This window comes from Chelonia mydas, chromosome 3, assembly GCF_015237465.2.
Source record: "Chelonia mydas isolate rCheMyd1 chromosome 3, rCheMyd1.pri.v2, whole genome shotgun sequence".
Taxonomy (NCBI): Eukaryota; Metazoa; Chordata; order Testudines; family Cheloniidae; genus Chelonia; species Chelonia mydas.
Genome location: NC_057851.1, coordinates 170,990,475 through 171,004,455, shown reverse-complemented (window position 1 = coordinate 171,004,455; position 13,981 = coordinate 170,990,475). Strand labels below are relative to the sequence as shown.

Here is a 13,981-nt window from a genome sequence, read left to right as displayed (position 1 = left end):
TACACCAGGGGTTAGGTCTGCTTAAGTATGTCACTCAGCAGTGTGCATTTTTCACACAGCTAAGTAATGTAACTGGATCAACTTAACTTTTTAGTGTAAACCTGGCTTGAACATGGATGCTACAGCTGGAAGAGCTCAGGCTCAAAATGAGGGGAATAGGACATTTCTCAGTGGAAAGTCCTCATCTGCACAATTCACTGTCACAGGAGATCAGATGAGCCACACTTTAAGAACTCATTCTTTCTATGGGCCTTTAAACAATTTTAATCTTTAAGACAGTTTTAAGAAACTTTAAGACAGTTATCTTGGTGGACTGTAGAATATGCCAGAAGTCAAATTCAGGAGAGAACTTTGGAGTCTCTCCTACTGGAGAAGACCGATTGCATTTTGTAGATATGATCTGCTATATGGCTATTGTATGGCAACACATCCCCAACATCCCTCCCCACTGCTGACTTATGAAAGGACATTCCCTTCTCCTTCCACTCCTGGGGGATTTCTGCAGCACTGTGCAATGCAGAATTTCTGCCCCTCCTCCCCCCACCCCAAAATGGGCTACAGTGCCGCTGGCCGCCACTAGGGGCCGCTGGACCAGGCAGAGGCCACCTCACAAATAGCAGACTAGGGTCGGGGGAGGTGGAGGAAACTGGAGGGTTCCCAGCAGCTGCATTTCCCAGCATGCCCTGAAGGAAGGAGGCAGCTGCACAAAGGAAACTCCATGCAAGCTTGGGACTTATCATGAGGCTGTTTCTCCCTCTAGATCCCTGGGCGGTAGAGAATGTGAACGTCTGGGCTGGGGAGGGGGGCCCACAGCTGGCCTATAGGGAGTGAGAGAGTCTGGGCTGGGAAGACCCCACAGATGGGCTCTGGGGGGGAGGGGGGAGGCGTGTCTGTCCCCCTACCCCCGCTGGGCTTGGTGTGAGAGGAGGCAGAGAAACAGGGCCTGGGTGGGTGTGTGTGTGTGTGGTTACAAACATACTTGCTGACTGGTATTTTGAAATAAATTACTAAGATAATTGACAGATTTCAGAGTAGCAGCCGTGTTAGTCTGTATTCGCAAAAAGAAAAGGAGTACTTGTGGCACCTTAGAGACTAACAAATTTATTTGAGCATAAGCTTTCGTGAGCTACAGCTCACTTCATCGGATGCATCCTTTCCTTTTCTTTTTGCAAGAGAATTGAAACTGGTATGATTATATAGTGTTATTTTGACAATAAAATTTGCAGAATTTTTAGGTGCAGAATGTCCCCAGGAGCATCCTTCTAACAAGAAGTTGTTCAACTCAGAAATTTTGATGGCTGTAAGTTACTAGAGCAAGGTTGTGTGAAAACATATTGTAGGGACAGGGAAAAAAAAAAAAAAAAAGAGGCCAGAAGGCTCTTTTTGCTTGATCAAGTACTATATCTTGATGCGAGGTCCTTATACTTCACTGTAACTAATTTTATATGAAAGGAAAGTGTTAACCATAGTATTGATTATGAAACCTCTTGATATATTTAAAAAAAAACAAACCCACACCACACACACAAGTTCTGAGGTTATTTTAGGAGATGGTTTAAAAACCTCATCCTGCAAGGAGTTTCATGCTAGTGTATTCCTGTGCCCAGGCAGATTTCATTCCAGGTTTGGGTCCCAAGTATATTTTTGAGGATTTAAATAAACAATGAAATACTGACATCTGAATCACTCCTTTCCTAAAAGTGGAAGACAAATTGGAAAATGTTTCTCAATACATAAAAAGAAGAGAATTCCAACCTTAAGATGTATCTGATTAGTGAAGTTAAAAAAAACAAAAACAAAACACCACACAAACTGTTAGCATTTGAAATGTACGATTTACAATAATCTAGTGAAAAACTGTATTATATGTAACTGTGGGTTTTATAGGAAGAATGTCAGAAATACACAGAAGTGCCTTGAAATCTAGTTAACTTGTCTTGTAGAGTTTAAATTAAAAATGCCAACTTTACAGAAGAAATTAACAAAGGCTGTCTTTAACTATGATTAAATATCAATTCAAGAACAGTAGAGATATTAACATCAATTTTATGGGCTTTGCAGTACTCTGATAAACTTTAAAAGTAGAAAATGGCACTTTGTTCATAGCCTTATGTATTGCATTCAAAAGTCATGAAAAAACTCACAGGTTTTTCACTTCTCTTTTCACTATTCAGAGCACATCCCTAGCTCACCATTCTTCTGGCTTCCATGGATCAACTTAAAACAAGACCAAGCCATCTGTGCAATTTTTCAGGGTCTTATTTATTAATATTTAAAATGAACTTACATAAATACAAGATTACTATTAAATAAGTTACTTTCCATTCAAATCATCTACCATTAAAACAGTTATTTAATCTATAGGTTTACAATTTCCTTCAAAGGCTACATATCATATTAAAAAATTCAATGAGCAGATGAAAAGAGCAGCCTTCTGCACTTAAGTGAATGATGGGATGAAACTGCCCACACCTTGACTGTTACATGGTATGAATATATATAAATGATCAGATGAAACACAAAACCCTGAAATAAACATGGACATCGCAGATACAAATGTACACCATAGGAGCAAGCTATTGTGGGTCAGTGCAGGTATTAAATTACAAAAGCTTGTGACAGCAGAAAGAGAGCTATGCATTACCTCTTTAATTCCAAGGAAGTATTCATAATAATGCACACATAAATCAGCTTTTCAAAATTTCTCTCATCCACATGCCTGGGGCAAGTAAACCATCTTTTTTCCCCATTATAACCATTCGCGCAAGTAGATTGTAAACATCTGAGACACAATTTTGCAAAGCTAATATATGTGTATATGTTATATACAGACGTATATAAAATATCTAAAATACCATCAATAACCTGTATTAGCCTCTGAATTATGCTAAATCTAACTATATGGTATTAGCAAGTCAATTTTCCCTTTCCACCTAGACATTTAAAATTTGACATACTGTATATGATTCTTGTCTGACTTAGTTTGTGGGTTAATTTGAAAGTTAAAGACAGGAGAAGATCTGCTCTGACTTTTCGGTGGAAGTGTCAATTCCGAGTTTCCCCACCTCTGCAAAAGTGGCCACTCTCTAAACTATAAAATTTTCCAGCAGGCCCCTCTTCCTCCAGCAGACGCTGCAAGCCAGGTACCCTTCCCATCAGCGCCGGGCTCTAAGGGCACCCCCGGATCTGCTCGCCCTGCAGCAACCCCTCCGCGCACGGACGGGGCTGGGCACTGTACCTGGAAGTGGAGCTTGACCCCACGCTCCCCTCCAGCCCCTTTGCCCCCATCCTTCCCCCAGCCTGCTCCCTTGGGCTTTCGCTGATGGCGGGCGGAAGGGAGACGGCCGCCGCGGTTGCACCCCGCCTCCCCTTGCGGGGAGCGGGCCTCCGACAGGCCGAGGCGAGCGAGCCCGCGGGGGGCGGGTCGCCTCTCTGCGGCCGGGAGCGGAGCAGGCCCCCCAGTGCCCCGCTCCTCAGGCGGGGGAGCCCGAGCCCCAGCCGGGAGACTCCTACCGTTCAGCTGCGGCGGGGCCGGCGCATCTCAGCCCCGTCCCGACTCCTCCCAGGGCCCCAGCATCATCTGCTCCCGGGCCCACCCGGCTCCCGCTGCCTCGCAAGGACGGCGCAGCCCCAGCTAGAACCCCCACCGAATGGAAAATAGCTCCCCGGGCCCAGGGGCGGAGAAGGATGGGGGAGTGACAAGGAGACAACCAATCACAGAGGACCTGTACCTTCATAGGACCAATAGGAACAGTACAGGCATCGAGGTGGGGCCACATCCAGCCTATAGGAGCGCTGCGTTCGTACTGGCCCCGCTAGAACCGCTCTAGCGACCCTCCGTTGACTGCCATCTTGGATTCAGGCAGATTGCCCAGTCCTGGAGTGGTCTCGTCAGCGGCCATTTTGGATTCGGGCAATAAACCCGGCCAAAGGGATTGATCACGTGGGGGTAAAATTAAATGAGGAAACCGTTAGCTGGAATGTTCTATGGCCTGGTTCTGGGCCTGGTAGAAAGTAATCTTTAGTAAAGGGCATCAAGGGCCTTCCCTGGCCTCCAGCTGACAGGAGAGGCCTGGCCAACCTTATGCCTTGGGAAACCGCCCGCAGTGCCCAGCACAGCCTGGAGACTAAAATAACCATTGCATCTGGTACAGGTGCCCTGATCGGGTCGCCAACTTTCTGATGGCAGAAAACTAAACACCCTTGCCCCACCCCCTGCCCTGGGGCTCCGCCTCTTCTCTGAGCTGCTCCTCCCACTCATTCCATCCCCCCTTCCTTTGCTCGCTCTCCCCCACCCTCACTCACTTGTTCATTTTCACAGGGCTGGGACAGGCGGCTGGGGTACGGGAGGGGATGCAGGCTCTGGAGTGTGGCCGGGGATGAGGGATTTGAGTGCAGGAGGGGGATGGGGCAAGGGGTTCAAAGTGTGGGAAGGGGCTCCGGGCTGAGGCAGCGGGTTGGGGTGCGGGAGGGGATGAGGGCTCCGGCTGGCGATGCAGGCTTTGGAGTGGGGCTGGGAATGAGGGGTTTGGGTGCAGGAGGGGGCTCCGGGCTGGGGGGTGGGGCCAAGGGGGTGGGAGTGTGAGAGGGAACTCCGGGATGGGGTAGGGGGTTGGGGTACAGGAGGAGCTGCGGTCTCTGGCTGGGGGTGTGGGCTTCAAGGTGGGGCCAGAAATTAGGGGTTCAGGGTGTGGAAGGGGGGTCCAGGATGGGGGAGGGGGTTGAGGTGCAGGAGGGGGTGCGGGCTCTGGGAGGGAGTTTGGGTGCAGGAGGGGGGAGGGCTCCTGCTGGGGGTGCCGGCTCTGGGGTGGGGCCAGGGATGAGGGGTTCAGGGAGCAGGAGGGCACTCTGGTAGGGTGACCAGGTGTCCGGTTTTTGACCGGAACTCTCAGTAGAAAAGGGACCCTGGTGGCTCCAGCCAACACCGGGTCGTGGGGGTGGCTCAGCACGGGAATCATACAGACTCTGGCCGCTAGGCCACACTACCCCACCAGTGAGGGGTGATTATGTGAACTCCGGCTGCTAGGCCACAGTACCTTGCTTGTGAGGGGGATTATATGGACTTTGACCATTGGACCACACTGCCCTGACACTTGAGATGAGCCACATGGACTCCAGGTGCTAGGCTGCACAACCCGGCTTGCAAGGGGGATTATATGGACTCTGGCCATTGAGACGCACTGCTGCAACGCTGGGAGTGATTTACGTGGACCCTGACCAGTGGGCCACACTGCCCTGATGTTTGGGGCGAGTTACACGGACTCCGGCTGCTATGCCGCACTACCCCGCCTGCAAGGGATGATTAAATTGGGGATTTAATTGGGAATCGGTGCTGCTTTGAGCAGGGGGTTGGACTAGATGACCTCCTGAGATCCCTTCCAACCCTGATATGCTATGATTCTCTGATTATATGGACTGTGGCCATGGGGCCGCACCCCTCCGATGCTGGGAGCGAGTTATATGGACTCCGGCTGCTAGGGCCCACTACCCTGACCAAGGGGTGATTGCAGGGATGGAGGCCATTGGGCAGCCCACAGAGAGGCGAGCCCGCGAACTTGGGAGTGGCGAGGTCCCGACATCCCATTCCCCCTCTCCCTGCCCCAAGGGAGCGGTAAGGTGCCAAGCCTGCCACAACTGGTGGAGAATGTGGGCAACGATCAGGGCCTGAAGGAAGGACCCAGACACCCAAGACGGAGCCAGAGAAGCTGCTGAAATGGCTGCTGGACAACCGACAGCAGCAGGCGGCACAAGAGCAGCAGCAGCAGCAAGGACAGTTGCTCCAACAGCTCACAGAACAACAGCAACTGCAGGTGGCACAGCAGCAAGAACAGCAGCAGCTGCTGATTTGGGAGCTGACTGCCCAACAACAGCAAACCAGGAGCAACTATTTCAACAGATGGCAACTTTGCTAATACATGCACCAAGTCCTCGGCCAGGGGCGGGGCTGGGGATGGCCTCGGAGGACTACTAGTGTGCCTAACAATGACGGAGTCTGGGGACGACCCCGAGGCCTTTCTCGTGACTTTCGAGCAGGTTGCAACCACAGTCCAATGGCCCACCACATACTGGGCCACTATCTTAGCCCCTTACTTAACTGGCCCCGCTCAATCCTCATATCGCAATCTCAATCCACAGGAGGCACTGGAGTTCTCCAAGGTCAAGGCAACCATCTTGGACCAAACGGGCGTCAATTCCGAGACTTACCGCCAGCGACTCCGTCGAGAGCAGTACCCGCTGGGGGCCAGGCCACAAGCCATGGCTCAGCAAATCCGTGACCTCTCTTGAAGGTGGCTAGAACCAGAATGCCGGACGAGCATTCAAGTAGTCGAGACCGCGGCCCTAGAGCAGTTCCTCCAGACCCTACCTACCAGGGGGAAGGAGTGGGTGCAGCGGTACCACCGAGGACCCTCACCGACACGACCTCCCTAATGGAGGATTACATGGCAGTGGAGGGAGGGGAGAAGATCAGCTCCAAATTGGGGAACTCGGGTGAACGGAACCCAACCCCGGCATGGGGGGCGTGCAAAATAGAAGGGGGGAGCCCCCGTTTGTATACCCTGTCATCGGGGACCCCACCGACTCTCAGTGCAAGGGACCCAACAGGACGAACCTCATGTTGGGCCAAGATGACTCATCGGGAAGGCAGAAGGCAGATTACCTTCCAAAACACCTCACCCGGAGAAGGAAAGCAAGACCGGTGTTACGAGTGCAAACAGATAAGGCATATCCGGAGGGACTGCCCATACCTGGTTTGTAATTATGAACAGATTTGGGCCGCCGATCAATGTGACCAGAAGTGGGAGCTGGATAAGATTGTTGTACCAGTGAAAGTGAATGGGACGTCTACCATGGTTTTGGTGGACTCAGGATGTAGCCAGACAGTCATCCGGCCCACCATGGCCCCCACAGGCCTGTAGTGTATTAATGGGGACATGAAACCCTACTGCATTGTCTGGCTGCAGCTTGAGGCTACTCAGCAAGGTGGGCAGTGCCTAGTAGGGGTGGCCCCAAAGTTAGCGTACCCAGTGATTCTGGGATGCGATTGGCTGGGCTTCGCTGAGCTCCTGCAGGAGTGGGGTACCCGGCCTGCGAGGAAAAGACGGGTGCGGGCCAAGAGGCATGGATTACTGGGCCAACCAGCATTGGACGGCCCCCTGGAGGAGCCCTCAGAGAATCCCAAGATAGCCGAAGGAGGCTGAAATCCTGCCGAGACACCAACAAGGGAGGGCCAGGGATGACTGGATGCAGATGCTGATTTCCTAGAAGAGCAAAGGGGGGACACCACCCTCAGCTGGGCCTGGGAGCAGGTGATGGACTCCCCAGAGGAGGAAGACCCACCCTGACACCGTCAGCAAGTCCCCCATTTTGAGATCCATAACAACTTTATCAGGTGGTCCAGGAACCACAAATGACCTGCGCCAACTGTTGGTCCCATGGTGGTTCCAGAGGAGCTTACTCCACTTGGCTCACTCAGTGCCTTGGACCAGGCATCTGAGGAGGGAGAAAATGCTGCAACGGGTGGCCCAGAGGTTCTTCTGGCCGGCCATCCATCAAGAGGTGCAGAATTACTGCGCCTCTTGCCCCAAATGCCAGACGGCCAGGCCAAATGAGGTACCAAAAGCCATCCTTGTGCTCTTGCTGATGATTGGGACGCCCTTCGAGTGGATTGGCCTGGACTGTGTGGGGCCCTTGTAAAAGAGCAGTTTGGGCCACAAGTACATCCTCATCGTGGTCAACTATGCCACGCAGTACCCAGAGGCAGTACCTTTACCAACCGCCATAGTCCCGGTCATCGCCAATAAGCTCCTGCAAATCTTTGCTCATGTCGGTCTGCCATGGGAGATACTGATGGACCAAGGTACTAACGTAACTTCTAGGTTGATGGTGGAGCTATGCCAGCTGTTAAATATCCATGCCCTTAAGATCTCAGTCTATCACCCTCAGACAGATGGGTTGGTAGAGAGATTTAACGGCACCCTGAAAGCCATGCTGAGAAAGTTCGTGGAAGACTACCCTTGGCACTGGGATAAGTTGCTCCCAGCGCTCCTCTTTGCCATGCAAGAGATGCCACAGGCTTCCACAGGGATTTCCCCCTTCAAACTCATCTATGGGAGGAAACCCCAGAGAATCTTAGATCTCCTAAAAGAAACATGGGAAGAACAGAAGACCGGGTCAGAGGATCCATTCAATATATCCTCCACCTACGAGAGCAGCTCTGGGAGTTGGGAGCCTTGGCATGAGAGAACCTGGTGCAGGCCCTACGTCATCAAGAGGCTCAGTATAATAAGGGGGCGAAGATAAGGAGTTTTGAGCTTGGGGACCGTGTCCTCTTGTTGTTACCGTCCTCCGAATCTAAGCTGTTAGCAAAGTGGCAAGGTCCCTTCAAGGTGACCAGATGAATAGGGCCTGTCGACTACGAAGTTCAGGTGTCAGGGCGAAGGAAAGACACTCAGGTATACCATGTGAACCTCCTCAAGGCCTGGAGAGACCAGGAAGGCCTGATGATCACCCCGTACCCTCCAGAACCCGAATTGGGGCCACTGGCTGATGAACCAGCAGAGCCAGAGGTGGCAGCCAGAGGCCAATAGCTCAACCCGGTACAGCAGGAACAGTTACGACAGTTGATATCAGCTTTCCCCACTGTCTTGTCAGCCCAGCCAGGGAAAACCATCATATCGCCACCATCCCCGGCCTCAAAGTGAGGAAGAACCACCGCCTGCTCCCCAAGAAGATGTGGGAGACTGTGCAGAAAGAGCTCGAGGTGATGTTGGCCCTGGGAGTGGTTGAAGAATCAAGGAGCGAATGGCTGAGCCCGATAGTGCTAGTTCCCAAGCTGGACAGAACAGTCAGGTTCTGCATTGATTTCTGTAAGGTGCATGCGGTCTCTCTCTTTGACACCTATCCCATGCCGTGGGTGGACGAGCTGCTGGAGTGACTAGGCAAGGCAGCATTCATCTCCACCCTAGACCTGACCAAGGGATATTGGCAAATACCTTTGACACCCACCTCCAGAGAAAAGACAGCTTTTCCAACACCATTTGGCCTCTACCAATTCATGATGATGCCTTTTGGGTTGCATGGAGCCGCGGCTACCTTCCAGCGGCTCATGAATCAAGTGCTGAGCCCCGACAATTCATATGCCATAGCGTACATCAATGACATCGTCATTTACAGTGCCCACTGGGAGGAACATCTCTGGCACCTCGCCAATGTGCTACGAGCTCTGGGTGAGGCAGGGCTCACCGCAAACCCAGCCAAATGTCACTTGGGCCAACAAGGAGTGACTTACCTGGGCTATACTGTGAGCCAGGGGAAACTACGCCTTTTGGTAAATAAGGTGGAAGCCTTGAAGAACTACCCTACCCTCACGACAAGAAGGCAAGTATGGCAGTTCTTAGGGCTGGCCGGATACTATTGACAATTTGTACCTCCATTTTGCTACACTTGTCGCCCCCTAGACAGACTTGATGAGAAGCTCCCAGCCATGGAAGGTCCAGTGGTTGAAAGACTGTGAGAATGCCTTATGCGCCCTGTGGGAACGGTTGACCCGGGAGCCAATACTTCACACAGCCCGTCTTCACAAAGCCCTTTATCCTGCAGACCAATGCCTCAGAGGTAGGGCTGGGAGCTGTGCTGTTGCAAGAAATGGGGGGAGAAGAGCACCCCATTTTGTACCTAAGGCCCTTGCGGTTAAATGGGTGGTTGACGCCCTGTTGTACTACCTATTAGGGATCCCCTTCTCCTTGGTGACTGACCATGCACCCCTCAGATGGATTAATAGCATGAAGAAAATGAATGCACGGATCATGCAGTGGTACTTGTCCCTTCAACCCTATTCCTTCCACGTGGTACATCAGCCAGGGAAAGCCCATGGGAATGCGGACTTCTTTTCCCGAGTAGGGGAAAAAGAGGGGGAGGGAACGGTCAACAATCAGCTGGCCCCAGTGGTCCTTTTAAGGGGGATGGTGTGTGACGGGACGGAGCGGCACCGCAGGTGTTAACCCTTCCTTCTAGCAGAGGAAGCCCCACTCCTGAGGCTCTGCTGGGCATGCTTCAACTGGAGAACAGGTATAAAATCCTGAGGAGCTGCTCAGTCAGGGCTGACCACTGGAGGGGAAGGAGGCACGCCGCCAGCTCCCAAGGAGGGACACCCTGAGCTCCAGGATCCGGAAGCCAGCCAAGCTGGGATGTGCCCTGATGCCTGGATGGAGCACGTCACCACGGGGGAACAGACCGGAGGACCTCTTGACATGGAGGGTCCGGAGGTTCTGGTAGGAAGTGACCCAGGGGAACTTTAGAGGAAAATGGTGTTAGAGCTGCGCAGGGGCTCAGCGTGTTTCAGGAAGATGCCCGCTGAGCCAGTGTCAAGGGGAACTTGCCACGACAGTAACTCCTCACTTAATGTCCTCCCGCTTAATGTTGTTTCGAAGTTACATCGCTGCTCCATGAGGGAACATACTCGTTTAAAGTTGTGCAATGCTTCCTTATAATGTCATTTGGCTGCCTGCTCTGTCCACTGCTTGTAAGATTCTGTGGAAGAGCAGCAACTTTACAAGGGAGCATTGCACAAGTTCCTCTTCTCCGCCTCCTCCCCCGCCCTCCCAGTGCTTCCCCCGCCGCCAAACAGCTGTTTGGCGGTGCTTAGGACTTTCTGGGAGGGATGGGGAGGAGCAGGGAAGCGCTGGGACGGAGTGGGAGGAGCGGGGATGCAGACTGCTCCGGAGAGGAGGTGGAGTGGGAGGGGGAAGAGGTGGGACTGGAGTGGAGCGGGGACAGGAAGAGGCAGGCCTGGAGCATCCCCCAGCAAAGTTGGCACCTGTTCTTCTGAGGGAAGCTGCCGCTGCTGCTGTGCAAGGTGCTTCCTAGCGTTCTTGCCTGCAGTGGGTTGTGCCTGTGAGGGGTAAGCCAGGGGCACCTCTCAACCACAGAACTGTACTGTACTGTACTGTACAGTATATAATGCCTTTTGTCTGCCCCCCCCCCCCAAATTTCCTTGGAACCTAACTCCCCGCATTTAAATTAAATCTTATGGGAAAATTGGATTTGTTTAACATCATTTCACTTAAAGTTGCATTTTTCAGGAACATAACTACAACATTAAGTGAGGAGTTACTGTACTAGGCCCCTGGGTTGGGACCCTGTGGAGAGGGCGGGCCTGGATCCCCCTGTTCCCCCCCATACCTGCCACTCCCCCGCCCCCCAGGTCGGGGGTAGGGGGTGGCTTAGCTCGGGAATCACGTGCTATCCCTCCAGTGAGGGGTGATTATATGAACTCCAGCCGCTAGGCTGCACTACCCCACTTGTGAGCGGGATTATATGGACTCTGGCCATTGGGACGCAGTGCTCCAAAGCTGGGGGCGATTTACATAGAGCTTGGCCAGCGTGCCACCCTGCCCTGACATTTGGGGTGAGTTACATGGACTCGGCCACTATGCCGCACTACCTCGCCTGCGAGGGGGGTTTATATGGACTCCGGTCGCTAGGGCCCACTACCCTGTGTAAGGGGTGATTGCAGGGAGGGATGCCATCAGACCTCAGTTGGAGTTCTGAGAGTTCAGAGATTCTGAAAAAATCAGATCCTTTGTATTTAAATTGGGCACTCTCTAAACAGTGACCACTTATGAAAATTTTAGCTAACTATATTTTATTCACCTGTTTACAAAAAAAAGTACTTGCCCTGAGAGAGTAGGATTTTGCAAGACTGGTTTACAGAGGAAGGTTAAGGAAACCTTCTCCCCGCTGAAAAAGCCAAACAAAACAAACACAAAGGGAAATCTGTGCACTCCCTGCCTGTGGAGAGCATCTTCATGTGAGGAACCTCCATGGCCTTTAAGGGGGGATTCCAGCTGACTGTGCTGGATTCTCAGGCAACAGAGCTTCATTTCATCCATACTGCCTGGAAACTGGAAGGGGAGGGAATCCCTGGAGCTGGTGGAAAGGCCCCCAGTGTGACAGCTCTGTGCTTCTGTAGCTCAGTGAGGGGATGAGGAGCAGAGTCCCCTCTTCTTCCATGGGAGAGCAAACTCTCACACCTATGATGGAATAATTCAGAACAACCTCTGCAAGGGGAACCTCACAGAGTTCTCTTCTCCACTGGGACTCCCCGTCCTGTGGGTTTTCTGTGAAGGGGAACAATCTTCCTGAGGCTGAAACAGCAGCTTGTGGAGCAGCTCCATGAGCTGGGTGGAAGATTCCACTTTACCTACTCAATAAAGATACCCTCCACAATGCCCAGTTGCTCAGACTAGGTGCAAGGAACTGGATTTAAGCCTAACAATCACCAGCTTTATTTGTATAGCAGTATATTTTACTTGCGGGTGGAGGGGTGGGGCAGAGAGAGAGGAGGAGGTATTGGTAACAGGATAGGAAGCTTTCCTCATCTAAGGAAAAGTAAAAACAAAATTCTCCTGTGTTGCTCTAGTCAAAGGTTGTTTTTCTTTCAGATTCTAGAAGTAGCAATTATTCGTAGTGTCAGGGTTCCCTCCCCACTCTGAACTCTAGGGTACAGATGTGGGGACCCACATGAAAGACCCCCTAAGCTTATTTCTACCAGCTTAGGTTAAAAACTTCCCCAAGGCACAAATCTCTATTTGTCCTTGGACTGAGGTATGCTGCCACCACCAAGTGATTTAACAAAGAACCAGGGAAAAGGACCACTTGAAGTTCCTCTTTCCCCAGCAATCCCCCCAAGCCCTTACACCCCCTTTCCTGGGGAGGCTTGAGAATAATATCCTAACCATTTGGTTACAAAATGATCAAATCATAGAATCATAGAATATCAGGATTGGAAGGGACCTCAGGAGGTCATCTAGTCCAACCCCCTGCTCAAAGCAGGACCAATCCCCAAATAAATCATCCCAGCCAGGGCTTTGTCAAGCCTGACCTTAAAAACTTCTAAAGAAGGAGATTCCACCACCTCCCTAGGTAACGCATTCCAGTGTTTCACCACCCTCCTAGTGAAAAAGTTTTTCCTAATATCCAACCTAAACCTCCCCCACTGTAACTTGAGACCATTACTCCTCATTCTGTCATCTGCTACCACTGAGAATAGTCTAGATCCACCCCCTTTGGAACCCCCTTTCAAGTAGTTGAAAGCAGCTATCAGATCCCCCCTCATTCTTCTCTTCAGCAGACTAAACAATCCCAGTTCCCTCAGCCTCTCCTCATAAGTCATCTGTTCCAGTCCCCTAATTATTTTTGTTGCCCTCCACTGGACGTTTTCCAATTTTTCCACATCCTTCTTGTAGTGTGGGGCCCAAAACTGGACACAGTACTCCAGATGAGGCCTCACCAATGTCGAATAGAGGGGAACGATCACGTCCCTCGATCTGCTGGCAATGCCCCTACTTATACCTCCCAAAATGCCATTGGTCTTCTTGGCAACAAGGGCACACTGTTGACTCATATCCAGCTTCTTGTCCACTGTAACCCCTAGGTCCATTCTTCCAAGACCCATTGTGGGTCTTGGAACAATGGAAAAATCAGTCAGGTTCTTAAAAGAAGGATTTTATTTAAAGAAAAGGTAAAAGAATCACCTCTGTAAAATCAGGATGGTAAATACTTTACAGGGTAGTCGGATTCAAAACACAGAGGATTCCCCTCTATGCAAAACTTTAAAGTTACAAAAAATCAGGATAAACCTCCCTCTAGCAAAGGGAAAATTCAAGTTACAGAAGACAGGAATAAACCTCCTTATTAGCACAGGGAAAATTCACAAGCAAAACAAAAGATAAACTAATCTGCCTTGCCTGGCTTACCTATACTGGTTGCAATATTGGAGACCTGGATTAGGATGGGCTGAAGAAAATGGATTTCTGTCTGGCCCCTCTCAGTCCCAAGAGAGAACACACACACAAACAAAGAGCACAACCTCCCCCCCCCACCTCCCCCCTCAAGATTTGAAAGTATCTTCTTTCCCCATTGGTCCTGTTGGTCAGGTGCTAACCCAGTTATCTGAGCTTCTTAACCCCTTACAGGAAGG

The 13,981-nt window shown here is 51.2% G+C and overlaps 1 protein-coding gene across 3 annotated transcripts in view; it reads right to left on the bottom strand.

Annotated features, from left to right (window-relative positions):
* SOCS5 (suppressor of cytokine signaling 5) overlaps positions 1 to 3,681 on the bottom strand; it is a 48,059-nt gene extending 44,378 nt beyond the window's left edge. For all 3 annotated transcript variants that reach the window (XM_043543796.1, XM_037895863.2, XM_037895862.2), the window contains exon 1: positions 3,514 to 3,681. The gene's annotated coding sequence lies outside the window, so the exon portion shown is untranslated. The remainder of the gene's footprint in view (positions 1 to 3,513) is intronic.
* Positions 3,682 to 13,981: the final 10,300 nt, after the last annotated feature.